Consider the following 16,474-nt stretch of genomic DNA (forward strand, 5'->3'; position numbering starts at 1 on the left):
CCAGTTGCGCCAGAAGCCAGAAATTACCGTAGTACGCCTACACACGCGTTCCAGTTATTTACATTGCTTGCAGCCGCTCCATCCACAACGAGCGTGAGCCCGGATAGCTCAGTCGGTAGAGCATTAGGCTTTTAACCTAAGGGTCCAGGGTTCAAGTCCCTGTCCGGGCGAAGATTTTAACGTTTCCGTAATGGCTCGTCTCGTAGCGATGGTAGCCCTGCCGTAATCAGTGCACGGAGTTCGTTTCCTGTCAACATTCTGCGCAGACCGGTTGGATTTTTCACGATTCCAGGGAAACTTGGGTTACGAGCAGTCGTGGCCGAGTGGTTAAGGCGTCTGACTAGAAATCAGATTCCCTCTGGGAGCGTAGGTTCGAGTCCTACCGACTGCGTCGGATTTTTCTTTTTTTGTTTAAGAACAACGAGCAGAAAATTTCGCAGATTGCCTGTCGTTTTGGTACCTCTCCACACCTCGCCTCTCACAGCCGTTTATAGTGCCTGTCCTTTTGATAAGGGCGAATTCCAAGCGTCAGCTTTCGCGTCAGCCGAGCAAAGTCGGGACAAGTCGGGACATACTACAGGATGGTCTGCGTGGAGCTACGACGAAAAAAACCTTCATTTAACAGCACGCGGCTCACATACTCATACGAAAAAAACTAGCGCCACTTGCGGTGGCCGGGAATCGAACCCGGATCAACTGCTTGGAAGGCAACTATGCTCACCATTACACCACCACCGCACAGCCGCTGCTCGCAACGCCCCGCTGTGTCGCCTTCCTGCCCGCCAGCAGCGGCCCACGGTGATGGTAGCTGCAGGCGCTTTTCGAGGTAGGAGGGTGCATCCACACGCATTCGGGTAGCGCCTCCACGCACGCTGCGTCTTTGGGCAAGACTAGTCGCCGCGGCCGCAAGGTTACTCACACGATAGAGATGAGCATTCGTTTTAAGGCAGTGTAGTGGAGCACTCCGCGTGTGTAGCAGTTTTTTCGGTTGTATCCGACGTCGCTGGGTGGCAATCCCACTTTCCCCTGCAGAAAAGTGCTCGGGCAGCTCGACGAGCATCGCTGGTTCAATGGCATGTGCCTCAGTAGTGCAGTAGGCAGCGCGTAAGTCTCATAATCTTAAGGCTTGCCGGCACGATAGCTCAGCGTGTTCGGTCTGAGAGTTATCTGCCCTCTGTAATAAAAGACCGAGTCAACGATGAACTTGAACGGGCGCCATCGGACGTCCGCCCCCAACAAATGCAACGAAAGAAATGAGAAGAAAAAAAAAAAAAAATTGGTGAATGCTCGCTTAGCATGCGGACGGCCCGGGTTCGATTCCCGGCCGGTGCATCGTTCTGCTGTTCTCGCTATAATGCTGCCGCGCCGATTCCTCGCCTGAGCTGCGTCAGCCTCAGGAATGTATAGCAGGATTCGCTGTGAGAGGAACCGTACACGCAGCACGCAATAGACCGTACTTGAACGGTCGCATGCTATTTCTGAACTCTGACGTCGGCCTGTCCCAACAGGCCGCTGTGTTCAGGTGCCGCAAGGGCGATGTACTGTAACCTCGGGCAGTGCTGCGTTCCGTTGAAAAAGCTGCGGCAGCAGTTTAATCTAGCAAGTAGGGAAAGCACGTGTAGCAACACAACAGATTCTTGAGAAAGCGCGAACTGTCTATCTCTAATATGAGAGACTTACCAAGTTTTCTGTAACGTTACTTGCAACGTGCCTCGGTAGCGCAGTAGGTAGCGCGTAAGTCTCATAATCTTAAGGTCGTGAGTTCGATCCTCACCCAGGGCATTTAATTTGCTGTACATCATGGCTGAATTAACGGCGTTGCTGTTGCTAGGGAACGAACTTAATTGTAATTCGTTATCCATAAGGAGTCTACGCCTCAGCGTCAATACGTTTATTTCCAATTATGACAACGTACAACTTTGATCTTTCTCTTCCCTTGTTAGGAGTAAAATAATGAATAGTCAATTTCGGGCTGTGCGCCATGCCAGTCTGTAGGCGCAAATATGCTCGCAAACGGAGAACTGCACTGAGTCCAGATTCAGCACGAAATACGAGAGGAGACGGAGAAAAGCTCACGCTTATCGAGCAAATCCGGTGTGGTCTAGTGGCTAGGATACCTGGCTTTCACCCAGGAGGCCCGGGTTCGATTCCCGGTACCGGAACGGAAGTTTTTGCGCACACAACGCTCCATGTTTTGGCCTTCGAACTGTCGTTTGTCGCCCACCTTCCGAAGCTTCGACCGAACGTAATCGGGGAAAACAGGCACATGATGCAATTACTGTCGGCACCGGAATAAAGGGAGAAGAGGCACTGGTCCGTTGTTGGGCTGCTACCAGCGTCAGTGGGAAGTCGGTGAAGTCGCCAGTTGCGCCAGAAGCCAGAAATTACCGTAGTACGCCTACACACGCGTTCCAGTTATTTACATTGCTTGCAGCCGCTCCATCCACAACGAGCGTGAGCCCGGATAGCTCAGTCGGTAGAGCATTAGGCTTTTAACCTAAGGGTCCAGGGTTCAAGTCCCTGTCCGGGCGAAGATTTTAACGTTTCCGTAATGGCTCGTCTCGTAGCGATGGTAGCCCTGCCGTAATCAGTGCACGGAGTTCGTTTCCTGTCAACATTCTGCGCAGACCGGTTGGATTTTTCACGATTCCAGGGAAACTTGGGTTACGAGCAGTCGTGGCCGAGTGGTTAAGGCGTCTGACTAGAAATCAGATTCCCTCTGGGAGCGTAGGTTCGAGTCCTACCGACTGCGTCGGATTTTTCTTTTTTTGTTTAAGAACAACGAGCAGAAAATTTCGCAGATTGCCTGTCGTTTTGGTACCTCTCCACACCTCGCCTCTCACAGCCGTTTATAGTGCCTGTCCTTTTGATAAGGGCGAATTCCAAGCGTCAGCTTTCGCGTCAGCCGAGCAAAGTCGGGACAAGTCGGGACATACTACAGGATGGTCTGCGTGGAGCTACGACGAAAAAAACCTTCATTTAACAGCACGCGGCTCACATACTCATACGAAAAAAACTAGCGCCACTTGCGGTGGCCGGGAATCGAACCCGGATCAACTGCTTGGAAGGCAACTATGCTCACCATTACACCACCACCGCACAGCCGCTGCTCGCAACGCCCCGCTGTGTCGCCTTCCTGCCCGCCAGCAGCGGCCCACGGTGATGGTAGCTGCAGGCGCTTTTCGAGGTAGGAGGGTGCATCCACACGCATTCGGGTAGCGCCTCCACGCACGCTGCGTCTTTGGGCAAGACTAGTCGCCGCGGCCGCAAGGTTACTCACACGATAGAGATGAGCATTCGTTTTAAGGCAGTGTAGTGGAGCACTCCGCGTGTGTAGCAGTTTTTTCGGTTGTATCCGACGTCGCTGGGTGGCAATCCCACTTTCCCCTGCAGAAAAGTGCTCGGGCAGCTCGACGAGCATCGCTGGTTCAATGGCATGTGCCTCAGTAGTGCAGTAGGCAGCGCGTAATTCTCATAATCTTAAGGCTTGCCGGCACGATAGCTCAGCGTGTTCGGTCTGAGAGTTATCTGCCCTCTGTAATAAAAGACCGAGTCAACGATGAACTTGAACGGGCGCCATCGGACGTCCGCCCCCAACAAATGCAACGAAAGAAATGAGAAGAAAAAAAAAAAAAAAATTGGTGAATGCTCGCTTAGCATGCGGACGGCCCGGGTTCGATTCCCGGCCGGTGCATCGTTCTGCTGTTCTCGCTATAATGCTGCCGCGCCGATTCCTCGCCTGAGCTGCGTCAGCCTCAGGAATGTATAGCAGGATTCGCTGTGAGAGGAACCGTACACGCAGCACGCAATAGACCGTACTTGAACGGTCGCATGCTATTTCTGAACTCTGACGTCGGCCTGTCCCAACAGGCCGCTGTGTTCAGGTGCCGCAAGGGCGATGTACTGTAACCTCGGGCAGTGCTGCGTTCCGTTGAAAAAGCTGCGGCAGCAGTTTAATCTAGCAAGTAGGGAAAGCACGTGTAGCAACACAACAGATTCTTGAGAAAGCGCGAACTGTCTATCTCTAATATGAGAGACTTACCAAGTTTTCTGTAACGTTACTTGCAACGTGCCTCGGTAGCGCAGTAGGTAGCGCGTAAGTCTCATAATCTTAAGGTCGTGAGTTCGATCCTCACCCAGGGCATTTAATTTGCTGTACATCATGGCTGAATTAACGGCGTTGCTGTTGCTAGGGAACGAACTTAATTGTAATTCGTTATCCATAAGGAGTCTACGCCTCAGCGTCAATACGTTTATTTCCAATTATGACAACGTACAACTTTGATCTTTCTCTTCCCTTGTTAGGAGTAAAATAATGAATAGTCAATTTCGGGCTGTGCGCCATGCCAGTCTGTAGGCGCAAATATGCTCGCAAACGGAGAACTGCACTGAGTCCAGATTCAGCACGAAATACGAGAGGAGACGGAGAAAAGCTCACGCTTATCGAGCAAATCCGGTGTGGTCTAGTGGCTAGGATACCTGGCTTTCACCCAGGAGGCCCGGGTTCGATTCCCGGTACCGGAACGGAAGTTTTTGCGCACACAACGCTCCATGTTTTGGCCTTCGAACTGTCGTTTGTCGCCCACCTTCCGAAGCTTCGACCGAACGTAATCGGGGAAAACAGGCACATGATGCAATTACTGTCGGCACCGGAATAAAGGGAGAAGAGGCACTGGTCCGTTGTTGGGCTGCTACCAGCGTCAGTGGGAAGTCGGTGAAGTCGCCAGTTGCGCCAGAAGCCAGAAATTACCGTAGTACGCCTACACACGCGTTCCAGTTATTTACATTGCTTGCAGCCGCTCCATCCACAACGAGCGTGAGCCCGGATAGCTCAGTCGGTAGAGCATTAGGCTTTTAACCTAAGGGTCCAGGGTTCAAGTCCCTGTCCGGGCGAAGATTTTAACGTTTCCGTAATGGCTCGTCTCGTAGCGATGGTAGCCCTGCCGTAATCAGTGCACGGAGTTCGTTTCCTGTCAACATTCTGCGCAGACCCAGGGAAACTTGGGTTACGAGCAGTCGTGGCCGAGTGGTTAAGGCGTCTGACTAGAAATCAGATTCCCTCTGGGAGCGTAGGTTCGAGTCCTACCGACTGCGTCGGATTTTTCTTTTTTTGTTTAAGAACAACGAGCAGAAAATTTCGCAGATTGCCTGTCGTTTTGGTACCTCTCCACACCTCGCCTCTCACAGCCGTTTATAGTGCCTGTCCTTTTGATAAGGGCGAATTCCAAGCGTCAGCTTTCGCGTCAGCCGAGCAAAGTCGGGACAAGTCGGGACATACTACAGGATGGTCTGCGTGGAGCTACGACGAAAAAAACCTTCATTTAACAGCACGCGGCTCACATACTCATACGAAAAAAACTAGCGCCACTTGCGGTGGCCGGGAATCGAACCCGGATCAACTGCTTGGAAGGCAACTATGCTCACCATTACACCACCACCGCACAGCCGCTGCTCGCAACGCCCCGCTGTGTCGCCTTCCTGCCCGCCAGCAGCGGCCCACGGTGATAGTAGCTGCAGGCGCTTTTCGAGGTAGGAGGGCGCATCCACACGCATTCGGGTAGCGCCTCCACGCACGCAGCGTCTTTGGGCAAGACTAGTCGCCGCGGCCGCAAGGTTACTCACACGATAGAGATGAGCATTCGTTTTAAGGCAGTGTAGTGGAGCACTCCGCGTGTGTAGCAGTTTTTTCGGTTGTATCCGACGTCGCTGGGTGGCAATCCCACTTTCCCCTGCAGAAAAGTGCTCGGGCAGCTCGACGAGCATCGCTGGTTCAATGGCATGTGCCTCAGTAGTGCAGTAGGCAGCGCGTAAGTCTCATAATCTTAAGGCTTGCCGGCACGATAGCTCAGCGTGTTCGGTCTGAGAGTTATCTGCCCTCTGTAATAAAAGACCGAGTCAACGATGAACTTGAACGGGCGCCATCGGACGTCCGCCCCCAACAAATGCAACGAAAGAAATGAGAAGAAAAAAAAAAAAAAATTGGTGAATGCTCGCTTAGCATGCGGACGGCCCGGGTTCGATTCCCGGCCGGTGCATCGTTCTGCTGTTCTCGCTATAATGCTGCCGCGCCGATTCCTCGCCTGAGCTGCGTCAGCCTCAGGAATGTATAGCAGGATTCGCTGTGAGAGGAACCATACACGCAGCACGCAATAGACCGTACTTGAACGGTCGCATGCTATTTCTGAACTCTGACGTCGGCCTGTCCCAACAGGCCGCTGTGTTCAGGTGCCGCAAGGGCGATGTACTGTAACCTCGGGCAGTGCTGCGTTCCGTTGAAAAAGCTGCGGCAGCAGTTTAATCTAGCAAGTAGGGAAAGCACGTGTAGCAACACAACAGATTCTTGAGAAAGCGCGAACTGTCTATCTCTAATATGAGAGACTTACCAAGTTTTCTGTAACGTTACTTGCAACGTGCCTCGGTAGCGCAGTAGGTAGCGCGTAAGTCTCATAATCTTAAGGTCGTGAGTTCGATCCTCACCCAGGGCATTTAATTTGCTGTACATCATGGCTGAATTAACGGCGTTGCTGTTGCTAGGGAACGAACTTAATTGTAATTCGTTATCCATAAGGAGTCTACGCCTCAGCGTCAATACGTTTATTTCCAATTATGACAACGTACAACTTTGATCTTTCTCTTCCCTTGTTAGGAGTAAAATAATGAATAGTCAATTTCGGGCTGTGCGCCATGCCAGTCTGTAGGCGCAAATATGCTCGCAAACGGAGAACTGCACTGAGTCCAGATTCAGCACGAAATACGAGAGGAGACGGAGAAAAGCTCACGCTTATCGAGCAAATCCGGTGTGGTCTAGTGGCTAGGATACCTGGCTTTCACCCAGGAGGCCCGGGTTCGATTCCCGGTACCGGAACGGAAGTTTTTGCGCACACAACGCTCCATGTTTTGGCCTTCGAACTGTCGTTTGTCGCCCACCTTCCGAAGCTTCGACCGAACGTAATCGGGGAAAACAGGCACATGATGCAATTACTGTCGGCACCGGAATAAAGGGAGAAGAGGCACTGGTCCGTTGTTGGGCTGCTACCAGCGTCAGTGGGAAGTCGGTGAAGTCGCCAGTTGCGCCAGAAGCCAGAAATTACCGTAGTACGCCTACACACGCGTTCCAGTTATTTACATTGCTTGCAGCCGCTCCATCCACAACGAGCGTGAGCCCGGATAGCTCAGTCGGTAGAGCATTAGGCTTTTAACCTAAGGGTCCAGGGTTCAAGTCCCTGTCCGGGCGAAGATTTTAACGTTTCCGTAATGGCTCGTCTCGTAGCGATGGTAGCCCTGCCGTAATCAGTGCACGGAGTTCGTTTCCTGTCAACATTCTGCGCAGACCGGTTGGATTTTTCACGATTCCAGGGAAACTTGGGTTACGAGCAGTCGTGGCCGAGTGGTTAAGGCGTCTGACTAGAAATCAGATTCCCTCTGGGAGCGTAGGTTCGAGTCCTACCGACTGCGTCGGATTTTTCTTTTTTTGTTTAAGAACAACGAGCAGAAAATTTCGCAGATTGCCTGTCGTTTTGGTACCTCTCCACACCTCGCCTCTCACAGCCGTTTATAGTGCCTGTCCTTTTGATAAGGGCGAATTCCAAGCGTCAGCTTTCGCGTCAGCCGAGCAAAGTCGGGACAAGTCGGGACATACTACAGGATGGTCTGCGTGGAGCTACGACGAAAAAAACCTTCATTTAACAGCACGCGGCTCACATACTCATACGAAAAAAACTAGCGCCACTTGCGGTGGCCGGGAATCGAACCCGGATCAACTGCTTGGAAGGCAACTATGCTCACCATTACACCACCACCGCACAGCCGCTGCTCGCAACGCCCCGCTGTGTCGCCTTCCTGCCCGCCAGCAGCGGCCCACGGTGATGGTAGCTGCAGGCGCTTTTCGAGGTAGGAGGGTGCATCCACACGCATTCGGGTAGCGCCTCCACGCACGCTGCGTCTTTGGGCAAGACTAGTCGCCGCGGCCGCAAGGTTACTCACACGATAGAGATGAGCATTCGTTTTAAGGCAGTGTAGTGGAGCACTCCGCGTGTGTAGCAGTTTTTTCGGTTGTATCCGACGTCGCTGGGTGGCAATCCCACTTTCCCCTGCAGAAAAGTGCTCGGGCAGCTCGACGAGCATCGCTGGTTCAATGGCATGTGCCTCAGTAGTGCAGTAGGCAGCGCGTAATTCTCATAATCTTAAGGCTTGCCGGCACGATAGCTCAGCGTGTTCGGTCTGAGAGTTATCTGCCCTCTGTAATAAAAGACCGAGTCAACGATGAACTTGAACGGGCGCCATCGGACGTCCGCCCCCAACAAATGCAACGAAAGAAATGAGAAGAAAAAAAAAAAAAAAATTGGTGAATGCTCGCTTAGCATGCGGACGGCCCGGGTTCGATTCCCGGCCGGTGCATCGTTCTGCTGTTCTCGCTATAATGCTGCCGCGCCGATTCCTCGCCTGAGCTGCGTCAGCCTCAGGAATGTATAGCAGGATTCGCTGTGAGAGGAACCGTACACGCAGCACGCAATAGACCGTACTTGAACGGTCGCATGCTATTTCTGAACTCTGACGTCGGCCTGTCCCAACAGGCCGCTGTGTTCAGGTGCCGCAAGGGCGATGTACTGTAACCTCGGGCAGTGCTGCGTTCCGTTGAAAAAGCTGCGGCAGCAGTTTAATCTAGCAAGTAGGGAAAGCACGTGTAGCAACACAACAGATTCTTGAGAAAGCGCGAACTGTCTATCTCTAATATGAGAGACTTACCAAGTTTTCTGTAACGTTACTTGCAACGTGCCTCGGTAGCGCAGTAGGTAGCGCGTAAGTCTCATAATCTTAAGGTCGTGAGTTCGATCCTCACCCAGGGCATTTAATTTGCTGTACATCATGGCTGAATTAACGGCGTTGCTGTTGCTAGGGAACGAACTTAATTGTCGTTCGTTATCCATAAGGAGTCTACGCCTCAGCGTCAATACGTTTATTTCCAATTATGACAACGTACAACTTTGATCTTTCTCTTCCCTTGTTAGGAGTAAAATAATGAATAGTCAATTTCGGGCTGTGCGCCATGCCAGTCTGTAGGCGCAAATATGCTCGCAAACGGAGAACTGCACTGAGTCCAGATTCAGCACGAAATACGAGAGGAGACGGAGAAAAGCTCACGCTTATCGAGCAAATCCGGTGTGGTCTAGTGGCTAGGATACCTGGCTTTCACCCAGGAGGCCCGGGTTCGATTCCCGGTACCGGAACGGAAGTTTTTGCGCACACAACGCTCCATGTTTTGGCCTTCGAACTGTCGTTTGTCGCCCACCTTCCGAAGCTTCGACCGAACGTAATCGGGGAAAACAGGCACATGATGCAATTACTGTCGGCACCGGAATAAAGGGAGAAGAGGCACTGGTCCGTTGTTGGGCTGCTACCAGCGTCAGTGGGAAGTCGGTGAAGTCGCCAGTTGCGCCAGAAGCCAGAAATTACCGTAGTACGCCTACACACGCGTTCCAGTTATTTACATTGCTTGCAGCCGCTCCATCCACAACGAGCGTGAGCCCGGATAGCTCAGTCGGTAGAGCATTAGGCTTTTAACCTAAGGGTCCAGGGTTCAAGTCCCTGTCCGGGCGAAGATTTTAACGTTTCCGTAATGGCTCGTCTCGTAGCGATGGTAGCCCTGCCGTAATCAGTGCACGGAGTTCGTTTCCTGTCAACATTCTGCGCAGACCCAGGGAAACTTGGGTTACGAGCAGTCGTGGCCGAGTGGTTAAGGCGTCTGACTAGAAATCAGATTCCCTCTGGGAGCGTAGGTTCGAGTCCTACCGACTGCGTCGGATTTTTCTTTTTTTGTTTAAGAACAACGAGCAGAAAATTTCGCAGATTGCCTGTCGTTTTGGTACCTCTCCACACCTCGCCTCTCACAGCCGTTTATAGTGCCTGTCCTTTTGATAAGGGCGAATTCCAAGCGTCAGCTTTCGCGTCAGCCGAGCAAAGTCGGGACAAGTCGGGACATACTACAGGATGGTCTGCGTGGAGCTACGACGAAAAAAACCTTCATTTAACAGCACGCGGCTCACATACTCATACGAAAAAAACTAGCGCCACTTGCGGTGGCCGGGAATCGAACCCGGATCAACTGCTTGGAAGGCAACTATGCTCACCATTACACCACCACCGCACAGCCGCTGCTCGCAACGCCCCGCTGTGTCGCCTTCCTGCCCGCCAGCAGCGGCCCACGGTGATAGTAGCTGCAGGCGCTTTTCGAGGTAGGAGGGCGCATCCACACGCATTCGGGTAGCGCCTCCACGCACGCAGCGTCTTTGGGCAAGACTAGTCGCCGCGGCCGCAAGGTTACTCACACGATAGAGATGAGCATTCGTTTTAAGGCAGTGTAGTGGAGCACTCCGCGTGTGTAGCAGTTTTTTCGGTTGTATCCGACGTCGCTGGGTGGCAATCCCACTTTCCCCTGCAGAAAAGTGCTCGGGCAGCTCGACGAGCATCGCTGGTTCAATGGCATGTGCCTCAGTAGTGCAGTAGGCAGCGCGTAAGTCTCATAATCTTAAGGCTTGCCGGCACGATAGCTCAGCGTGTTCGGTCTGAGAGTTATCTGCCCTCTGTAATAAAAGACCGAGTCAACGATGAACTTGAACGGGCGCCATCGGACGTCCGCCCCCAACAAATGCAACGAAAGAAATGAGAAGAAAAAAAAAAAAAAATTGGTGAATGCTCGCTTAGCATGCGGACGGCCCGGGTTCGATTCCCGGCCGGTGCATCGTTCTGCTGTTCTCGCTATAATGCTGCCGCGCCGATTCCTCGCCTGAGCTGCGTCAGCCTCAGGAATGTATAGCAGGATTCGCTGTGAGAGGAACCATACACGCAGCACGCAATAGACCGTACTTGAACGGTCGCATGCTATTTCTGAACTCTGACGTCGGCCTGTCCCAACAGGCCGCTGTGTTCAGGTGCCGCAAGGGCGATGTACTGTAACCTCGGGCAGTGCTGCGTTCCGTTGAAAAAGCTGCGGCAGCAGTTTAATCTAGCAAGTAGGGAAAGCACGTGTAGCAACACAACAGATTCTTGAGAAAGCGCGAACTGTCTATCTCTAATATGAGAGACTTACCAAGTTTTCTGTAACGTTACTTGCAACGTGCCTCGGTAGCGCAGTAGGTAGCGCGTAAGTCTCATAATCTTAAGGTCGTGAGTTCGATCCTCACCCAGGGCATTTAATTTGCTGTACATCATGGCTGAATTAACGGCGTTGCTGTTGCTAGGGAACGAACTTAATTGTAATTCGTTATCCATAAGGAGTCTACGCCTCAGCGTCAATACGTTTATTTCCAATTATGACAACGTACAACTTTGATCTTTCTCTTCCCTTGTTAGGAGTAAAATAATGAATAGTCAATTTCGGGCTGTGCGCCATGCCAGTCTGTAGGCGCAAATATGCTCGCAAACGGAGAACTGCACTGAGTCCAGATTCAGCACGAAATACGAGAGGAGACGGAGAAAAGCTCACGCTTATCGAGCAAATCCGGTGTGGTCTAGTGGCTAGGATACCTGGCTTTCACCCAGGAGGCCCGGGTTCGATTCCCGGTACCGGAACGGAAGTTTTTGCGCACACAACGCTCCATGTTTTGGCCTTCGAACTGTCGTTTGTCGCCCACCTTCCGAAGCTTCGACCGAACGTAATCGGGGAAAACAGGCACATGATGCAATTACTGTCGGCACCGGAATAAAGGGAGAAGAGGCACTGGTCCGTTGTTGGGCTGCTACCAGCGTCAGTGGGAAGTCGGTGAAGTCGCCAGTTGCGCCAGAAGCCAGAAATTACCGTAGTACGCCTACACACGCGTTCCAGTTATTTACATTGCTTGCAGCCGCTCCATCCACAACGAGCGTGAGCCCGGATAGCTCAGTCGGTAGAGCATTAGGCTTTTAACCTAAGGGTCCAGGGTTCAAGTCCCTGTCCGGGCGAAGATTTTAACGTTTCCGTAATGGCTCGTCTCGTAGCGATGGTAGCCCTGCCGTAATCAGTGCACGGAGTTCGTTTCCTGTCAACATTCTGCGCAGACCCAGGGAAACTTGGGTTACGAGCAGTCGTGGCCGAGTGGTTAAGGCGTCTGACTAGAAATCAGATTCCCTCTGGGAGCGTAGGTTCGAGTCCTACCGACTGCGTCGGATTTTTCTTTTTTTGTTTAAGAACAACGAGCAGAAAATTTCGCAGATTGCCTGTCGTTTTGGTACCTCTCCACACCTCGCCTCTCACAGCCGTTTATAGTGCCTGTCCTTTTGATAAGGGCGAATTCCAAGCGTCAGCTTTCGCGTCAGCCGAGCAAAGTCGGGACAAGTCGGGACATACTACAGGATGGTCTGCGTGGAGCTACGACGAAAAAAACCTTCATTTAACAGCACGCGGCTCACATACTCATACGAAAAAAACTAGCGCCACTTGCGGTGGCCGGGAATCGAACCCGGATCAACTGCTTGGAAGGCAACTATGCTCACCATTACACCACCACCGCACAGCCGCTGCTCGCAACGCCCCGCTGTGTCGCCTTCCTGCCCGCCAGCAGCGGCCCACGGTGATGGTAGCTGCAGGCGCTTTTCGAGGTAGGAGGGTGCATCCACACGCATTCGGGTAGCGCCTCCACGCACGCTGCGTCTTTGGGCAAGACTAGTCGCCGCGGCCGCAAGGTTACTCACACGATAGAGATGAGCATTCGTTTTAAGGCAGTGTAGTGGAGCACTCCGCGTGTGTAGCAGTTTTTTCGGTTGTATCCGACGTCGCTGGGTGGCAATCCCACTTTCCCCTGCAGAAAAGTGCTCGGGCAGCTCGACGAGCATCGCTGGTTCAATGGCATGTGCCTCAGTAGTGCAGTAGGCAGCGCGTAAGTCTCATAATCTTAAGGCTTGCCGGCACGATAGCTCAGCGTGTTCGGTCTGAGAGTTATCTGCCCTCTGTAATAAAAGACCGAGTCAACGATGAACTTGAACGGGCGCCATCGGACGTCCGCCCCCAACAAATGCAACGAAAGAAATGAGAAGAAAAAAAAAAAAAAATTGGTGAATGCTCGCTTAGCATGCGGACGGCCCGGGTTCGATTCCCGGCCGGTGCATCGTTCTGCTGTTCTCGCTATAATGCTGCCGCGCCGATTCCTCGCCTGAGCTGCGTCAGCCTCAGGAATGTATAGCAGGATTCGCTGTGAGAGGAACCATACACGCAGCACGCAATAGACCGTACTTGAACGGTCGCATGCTATTTCTGAACTCTGACGTCGGCCTGTCCCAACAGGCCGCTGTGTTCAGGTGCCGCAAGGGCGATGTACTGTAACCTCGGGCAGTGCTGCGTTCCGTTGAAAAAGCTGCGGCAGCAGTTTAATCTAGCAAGTAGGGAAAGCACGTGTAGCAACACAACAGATTATTGAGAAAGCGCGAACTGTCTATCTCTAATATGAGAGACTTACCAAGTTTTCTGTAACGTTACTTGCAACGTGCCTCGGTAGCGCAGTAGGTAGCGCGTAATTCTCATAATCTTAAGGTCGTGAGTTCGATCCTCACCCAGGGCATTTAATTTGCTGTACATCATGGCTGAATTAACGGCGTTGCTGTTGCTAGGGAACGAACTTAATTGTCGTTCGTTATCCATAAGGAGTCTACGCCTCAGCGTCAATACGTTTATTTCCAATTATGACAACGTACAACTTTGATCTTTCTCTTCCCTTGTTAGGAGTAAAATAATGAATAGTCAATTTCGGGCTGTGCGCCATGCCAGTCTGTAGGCGCAAATATGCTCGCAAACGGAGAACTGCACTGAGTCCAGATTCAGCACGAAATACGAGAGGAGACGGAGAAAAGCTGACGCTTATCAAGCAAATCCGGTGTGGTCTAGTGGCTAGGATACCTGGCTTTCACCCAGGAGGCCCGGGTTCGATTCCCGGTACCGGAACGGAAGTTTTTGCGCACACAACGCTCCATGTTTTGGCCTTCGAACTGTCGTTTGTCGCCCACCTTCCGAAGCTTCGACCGAACGTAATCGGGGAAAACAGGCACATGATGCAATTACTGTCGGCACCGGAATAAAGGGAGAAGAGGCACTGGTCCGTTGTTGGGCTGCTACCAGCGTCAGTGGGAAGTCGGTGAAGTCGCCAGTTGCGCCAGAAGCCAGAAATTACCGTAGTACGCCTACACACGCGTTCCAGTTATTTACATTGCTTGCAGCCGCTCCATCCACAACGAGCGTGAGCCCGGATAGCTCAGTCGGTAGAGCATTAGGCTTTTAACCTAAGGGTCCAGGGTTCAAGTCCCTGTCCGGGCGAAGATTTTAACGTTTCCGTAATGGCTCGTCTCGTAGCGATGGTAGCCCTGCCGTAATCAGTGCACGGAGTTCGTTTCCTGTCAACATTCTGCGCAGACCCAGGGAAACTTGGGTTACGAGCAGTCGTGGCCGAGTGGTTAAGGCGTCTGACTAGAAATCAGATTCCCTCTGGGAGCGTAGGTTCGAGTCCTACCGACTGCGTCGGATTTTTCTTTTTTTGTTTAAGAACAACGAGCAGAAAATTTCGCAGATTGCCTGTCGTTTTGGTACCTCTCCACACCTCGCCTCTCACAGCCGTTTATAGTGCCTGTCCTTTTGATAAGGGCGAATTCCAAGCGTCAGCTTTCGCGTCAGCCGAGCAAAGTCGGGACAAGTCGGGACATACTACAGGATGGTCTGCGTGGAGCTACGACGAAAAAAACCTTCATTTAACAGCACGCGGCTCACATACTCATACGAAAAAAACTAGCGCCACTTGCGGTGGCCGGGAATCGAACCCGGATCAACTGCTTGGAAGGCAACTATGCTCACCATTACACCACCACCGCACAGCCGCTGCTCGCAACGCCCCGCTGTGTCGCCTTCCTGCCCGCCAGCAGCGGCCCACGGTGATAGTAGCTGCAGGCGCTTTTCGAGGTAGGAGGGCGCATCCACACGCATTCGGGTAGCGCCTCCACGCACGCTGCGTCTTTGGGCAAGACTAGTCGCCGCGGCCGCAAGGTTACTCACACGATAGAGATGAGCATTCGTTTTAAGGCAGTGTAGTGGAGCACTCCGCGTGTGTAGCAGTTTTTTCGGTTGTATCCGACGTCGCTGGGTGGCAATCCCACTTTCCCCTGCAGAAAAGTGCTCGGGCAGCTCGACGAGCATCGCTGGTTCAATGGCATGTGCCTCAGTAGTGCAGTAGGCAGCGCGTAAGTCTCATAATCTTAAGGCTTGCCGGCACGATAGCTCAGCGTGTTCGGTCTGAGAGTTATCTGCCCTCTGTAATAAAAGACCGAGTCAACGATGAACTTGAACGGGCGCCATCGGACGTCCGCCCCCAACAAATGCAACGAAAGAAATGAGAAGAAAAAAAAAAAAAAAATTGGTGAATGCTCGCTTAGCATGCGGACGGCCCGGGTTCGATTCCCGGCCGGTGCATCGTTCTGCTGTTCTCGCTATAATGCTGCCGCGCCGATTCCTCGCCTGAGCTGCGTCAGCCTCAGGAATGTATAGCAGGATTCGCTGTGAGAGGAACCATACACGCAGCACGCAATAGACCGTACTTGAACGGTCGCATGCTATTTCTGAACTCTGACGTCGGCCTGTCCCAACAGGCCGCTGTGTTCAGGTGCCGCAAGGGCGATGTACTGTAACCTCGGGCAGTGCTGCGTTCCGTTGAAAAAGCTGCGGCAGCAGTTTAATCTAGCAAGTAGGGAAAGCACGTGTAGCAACACAACAGATTCTTGAGAAAGCGCGAACTGTCTATCTCTAATATGAGAGACTTACCAAGTTTTCTGTAACGTTACTTGCAACGTGCCTCGGTAGCGCAGTAGGTAGCGCGTAAGTCTCATAATCTTAAGGTCGTGAGTTCGATCCTCACCCAGGGCATTTAATTTGCTGTACATCATGACTGAATTAACGGCGTTGCTGTTGCTAGGGAACGAACTTAATTGTAATTCGTTATCCATAAGGAGTCTACGCCTCAGCGTCAATACGTTTATTTCCAATTATGACAACGTACAACTTTGATCTTTCTCTTCCCTTGTTTGGAGTAAAATAATGAATAGTCAATTTCGGGCTGTGCGCCATGCCAGTCTGTAGGCGCAAATATGCTCGCAAACGGAGAACTGCACTGAGTCCAGATTCAGCACGAAATACGAGAGGAGACGGAGAAAAGCTCACGCTTATCGAGCAATTCCGGTGTGGTCTAGTGGCTAGGATACCTGGCTTTCACCCAGGAGGCCCGGGTTCGATTCCCGGTACCGGAACGGAAGTTTTTGCGCACACAACGCTCCATGTTTTGGCCTTCGAACTGTCGTTTGTCGCCCACCTTCCGAAGCTTCGACCGAACGTAATCGGGGAAAACAGGCACATGATGCAATTACTGTCGGCACCGGAATAAAGGGAGAAGAGGCACTGGTCCGTTGTTGGGCTGCTACCAGCGTCAGTGGGAAGTCGGTGAAGTCGCCAGTTGCGCCAGAAGCCAGAAAT

General features: G+C 52.2%; 35 non-coding genes across 35 annotated transcripts; 28 read left to right on the forward strand and 7 right to left on the reverse strand.

Annotated features, from left to right (window-relative positions):
• Nucleotides 1-97: 97 nt before the first annotated feature.
• Trnak-uuu lies at nt 98-170 on the forward strand. Its single transcript has one exon. It is a non-coding gene; the product is annotated as a tRNA-Lys (tRNA).
• A 139-nt stretch (nt 171-309) lies between these two features.
• Nucleotides 310-391, forward strand: Trnas-aga. The gene has a single exon. It is a non-coding gene; the product is annotated as a tRNA-Ser (tRNA).
• Nucleotides 392-666: 275 nt separating this feature from the next.
• On the reverse strand, nt 667-738 carry Trnag-ucc. The gene has a single exon. It is a non-coding gene; the product is annotated as a tRNA-Gly (tRNA).
• Nucleotides 739-1,709: 971 nt separating this feature from the next.
• On the forward strand, nt 1,710-1,782 carry Trnam-cau. Its single transcript has one exon. It is a non-coding gene; the product is annotated as a tRNA-Met (tRNA).
• Nucleotides 1,783-2,090: 308 nt separating this feature from the next.
• Nucleotides 2,091-2,162, forward strand: Trnae-uuc. The gene has a single exon. It is a non-coding gene; the product is annotated as a tRNA-Glu (tRNA).
• A 296-nt stretch (nt 2,163-2,458) lies between these two features.
• Trnak-uuu lies at nt 2,459-2,531 on the forward strand. The gene has a single exon. It is a non-coding gene; the product is annotated as a tRNA-Lys (tRNA).
• A 139-nt stretch (nt 2,532-2,670) lies between these two features.
• Trnas-aga lies at nt 2,671-2,752 on the forward strand. Its single transcript has one exon. It is a non-coding gene; the product is annotated as a tRNA-Ser (tRNA).
• A 275-nt stretch (nt 2,753-3,027) lies between these two features.
• Nucleotides 3,028-3,099, reverse strand: Trnag-ucc. The gene has a single exon. It is a non-coding gene; the product is annotated as a tRNA-Gly (tRNA).
• A 972-nt stretch (nt 3,100-4,071) lies between these two features.
• On the forward strand, nt 4,072-4,144 carry Trnam-cau. The gene has a single exon. It is a non-coding gene; the product is annotated as a tRNA-Met (tRNA).
• Nucleotides 4,145-4,452: 308 nt separating this feature from the next.
• Nucleotides 4,453-4,524, forward strand: Trnae-uuc. The gene has a single exon. It is a non-coding gene; the product is annotated as a tRNA-Glu (tRNA).
• Nucleotides 4,525-4,820: 296 nt separating this feature from the next.
• Nucleotides 4,821-4,893, forward strand: Trnak-uuu. Its single transcript has one exon. It is a non-coding gene; the product is annotated as a tRNA-Lys (tRNA).
• A 119-nt stretch (nt 4,894-5,012) lies between these two features.
• On the forward strand, nt 5,013-5,094 carry Trnas-aga. The gene has a single exon. It is a non-coding gene; the product is annotated as a tRNA-Ser (tRNA).
• Nucleotides 5,095-5,369: 275 nt separating this feature from the next.
• On the reverse strand, nt 5,370-5,441 carry Trnag-ucc. Its single transcript has one exon. It is a non-coding gene; the product is annotated as a tRNA-Gly (tRNA).
• A 971-nt stretch (nt 5,442-6,412) lies between these two features.
• Trnam-cau lies at nt 6,413-6,485 on the forward strand. Its single transcript has one exon. It is a non-coding gene; the product is annotated as a tRNA-Met (tRNA).
• Nucleotides 6,486-6,793: 308 nt separating this feature from the next.
• Trnae-uuc lies at nt 6,794-6,865 on the forward strand. The gene has a single exon. It is a non-coding gene; the product is annotated as a tRNA-Glu (tRNA).
• Nucleotides 6,866-7,161: 296 nt separating this feature from the next.
• Trnak-uuu lies at nt 7,162-7,234 on the forward strand. The gene has a single exon. It is a non-coding gene; the product is annotated as a tRNA-Lys (tRNA).
• Nucleotides 7,235-7,373: 139 nt separating this feature from the next.
• Nucleotides 7,374-7,455, forward strand: Trnas-aga. Its single transcript has one exon. It is a non-coding gene; the product is annotated as a tRNA-Ser (tRNA).
• A 275-nt stretch (nt 7,456-7,730) lies between these two features.
• Nucleotides 7,731-7,802, reverse strand: Trnag-ucc. Its single transcript has one exon. It is a non-coding gene; the product is annotated as a tRNA-Gly (tRNA).
• A 972-nt stretch (nt 7,803-8,774) lies between these two features.
• Nucleotides 8,775-8,847, forward strand: Trnam-cau. Its single transcript has one exon. It is a non-coding gene; the product is annotated as a tRNA-Met (tRNA).
• A 308-nt stretch (nt 8,848-9,155) lies between these two features.
• Trnae-uuc lies at nt 9,156-9,227 on the forward strand. Its single transcript has one exon. It is a non-coding gene; the product is annotated as a tRNA-Glu (tRNA).
• Nucleotides 9,228-9,523: 296 nt separating this feature from the next.
• On the forward strand, nt 9,524-9,596 carry Trnak-uuu. The gene has a single exon. It is a non-coding gene; the product is annotated as a tRNA-Lys (tRNA).
• A 119-nt stretch (nt 9,597-9,715) lies between these two features.
• Trnas-aga lies at nt 9,716-9,797 on the forward strand. Its single transcript has one exon. It is a non-coding gene; the product is annotated as a tRNA-Ser (tRNA).
• Nucleotides 9,798-10,072: 275 nt separating this feature from the next.
• Trnag-ucc lies at nt 10,073-10,144 on the reverse strand. The gene has a single exon. It is a non-coding gene; the product is annotated as a tRNA-Gly (tRNA).
• Nucleotides 10,145-11,115: 971 nt separating this feature from the next.
• Trnam-cau lies at nt 11,116-11,188 on the forward strand. Its single transcript has one exon. It is a non-coding gene; the product is annotated as a tRNA-Met (tRNA).
• A 308-nt stretch (nt 11,189-11,496) lies between these two features.
• Trnae-uuc lies at nt 11,497-11,568 on the forward strand. The gene has a single exon. It is a non-coding gene; the product is annotated as a tRNA-Glu (tRNA).
• A 296-nt stretch (nt 11,569-11,864) lies between these two features.
• Nucleotides 11,865-11,937, forward strand: Trnak-uuu. The gene has a single exon. It is a non-coding gene; the product is annotated as a tRNA-Lys (tRNA).
• A 119-nt stretch (nt 11,938-12,056) lies between these two features.
• Nucleotides 12,057-12,138, forward strand: Trnas-aga. Its single transcript has one exon. It is a non-coding gene; the product is annotated as a tRNA-Ser (tRNA).
• A 275-nt stretch (nt 12,139-12,413) lies between these two features.
• Trnag-ucc lies at nt 12,414-12,485 on the reverse strand. Its single transcript has one exon. It is a non-coding gene; the product is annotated as a tRNA-Gly (tRNA).
• Nucleotides 12,486-13,456: 971 nt separating this feature from the next.
• Trnam-cau lies at nt 13,457-13,529 on the forward strand. Its single transcript has one exon. It is a non-coding gene; the product is annotated as a tRNA-Met (tRNA).
• A 308-nt stretch (nt 13,530-13,837) lies between these two features.
• Nucleotides 13,838-13,909, forward strand: Trnae-uuc. The gene has a single exon. It is a non-coding gene; the product is annotated as a tRNA-Glu (tRNA).
• A 296-nt stretch (nt 13,910-14,205) lies between these two features.
• Trnak-uuu lies at nt 14,206-14,278 on the forward strand. The gene has a single exon. It is a non-coding gene; the product is annotated as a tRNA-Lys (tRNA).
• Nucleotides 14,279-14,397: 119 nt separating this feature from the next.
• Trnas-aga lies at nt 14,398-14,479 on the forward strand. The gene has a single exon. It is a non-coding gene; the product is annotated as a tRNA-Ser (tRNA).
• Nucleotides 14,480-14,754: 275 nt separating this feature from the next.
• On the reverse strand, nt 14,755-14,826 carry Trnag-ucc. The gene has a single exon. It is a non-coding gene; the product is annotated as a tRNA-Gly (tRNA).
• A 972-nt stretch (nt 14,827-15,798) lies between these two features.
• Trnam-cau lies at nt 15,799-15,871 on the forward strand. The gene has a single exon. It is a non-coding gene; the product is annotated as a tRNA-Met (tRNA).
• A 308-nt stretch (nt 15,872-16,179) lies between these two features.
• Nucleotides 16,180-16,251, forward strand: Trnae-uuc. The gene has a single exon. It is a non-coding gene; the product is annotated as a tRNA-Glu (tRNA).
• Nucleotides 16,252-16,474: the final 223 nt, after the last annotated feature.

The sequence above is a fragment of the Schistocerca piceifrons genome, unplaced genomic scaffold (assembly GCF_021461385.2).
Source record: "Schistocerca piceifrons isolate TAMUIC-IGC-003096 unplaced genomic scaffold, iqSchPice1.1 HiC_scaffold_444, whole genome shotgun sequence".
Classification (NCBI taxonomy): Eukaryota; Metazoa; Arthropoda; class Insecta; order Orthoptera; family Acrididae; genus Schistocerca; species Schistocerca piceifrons.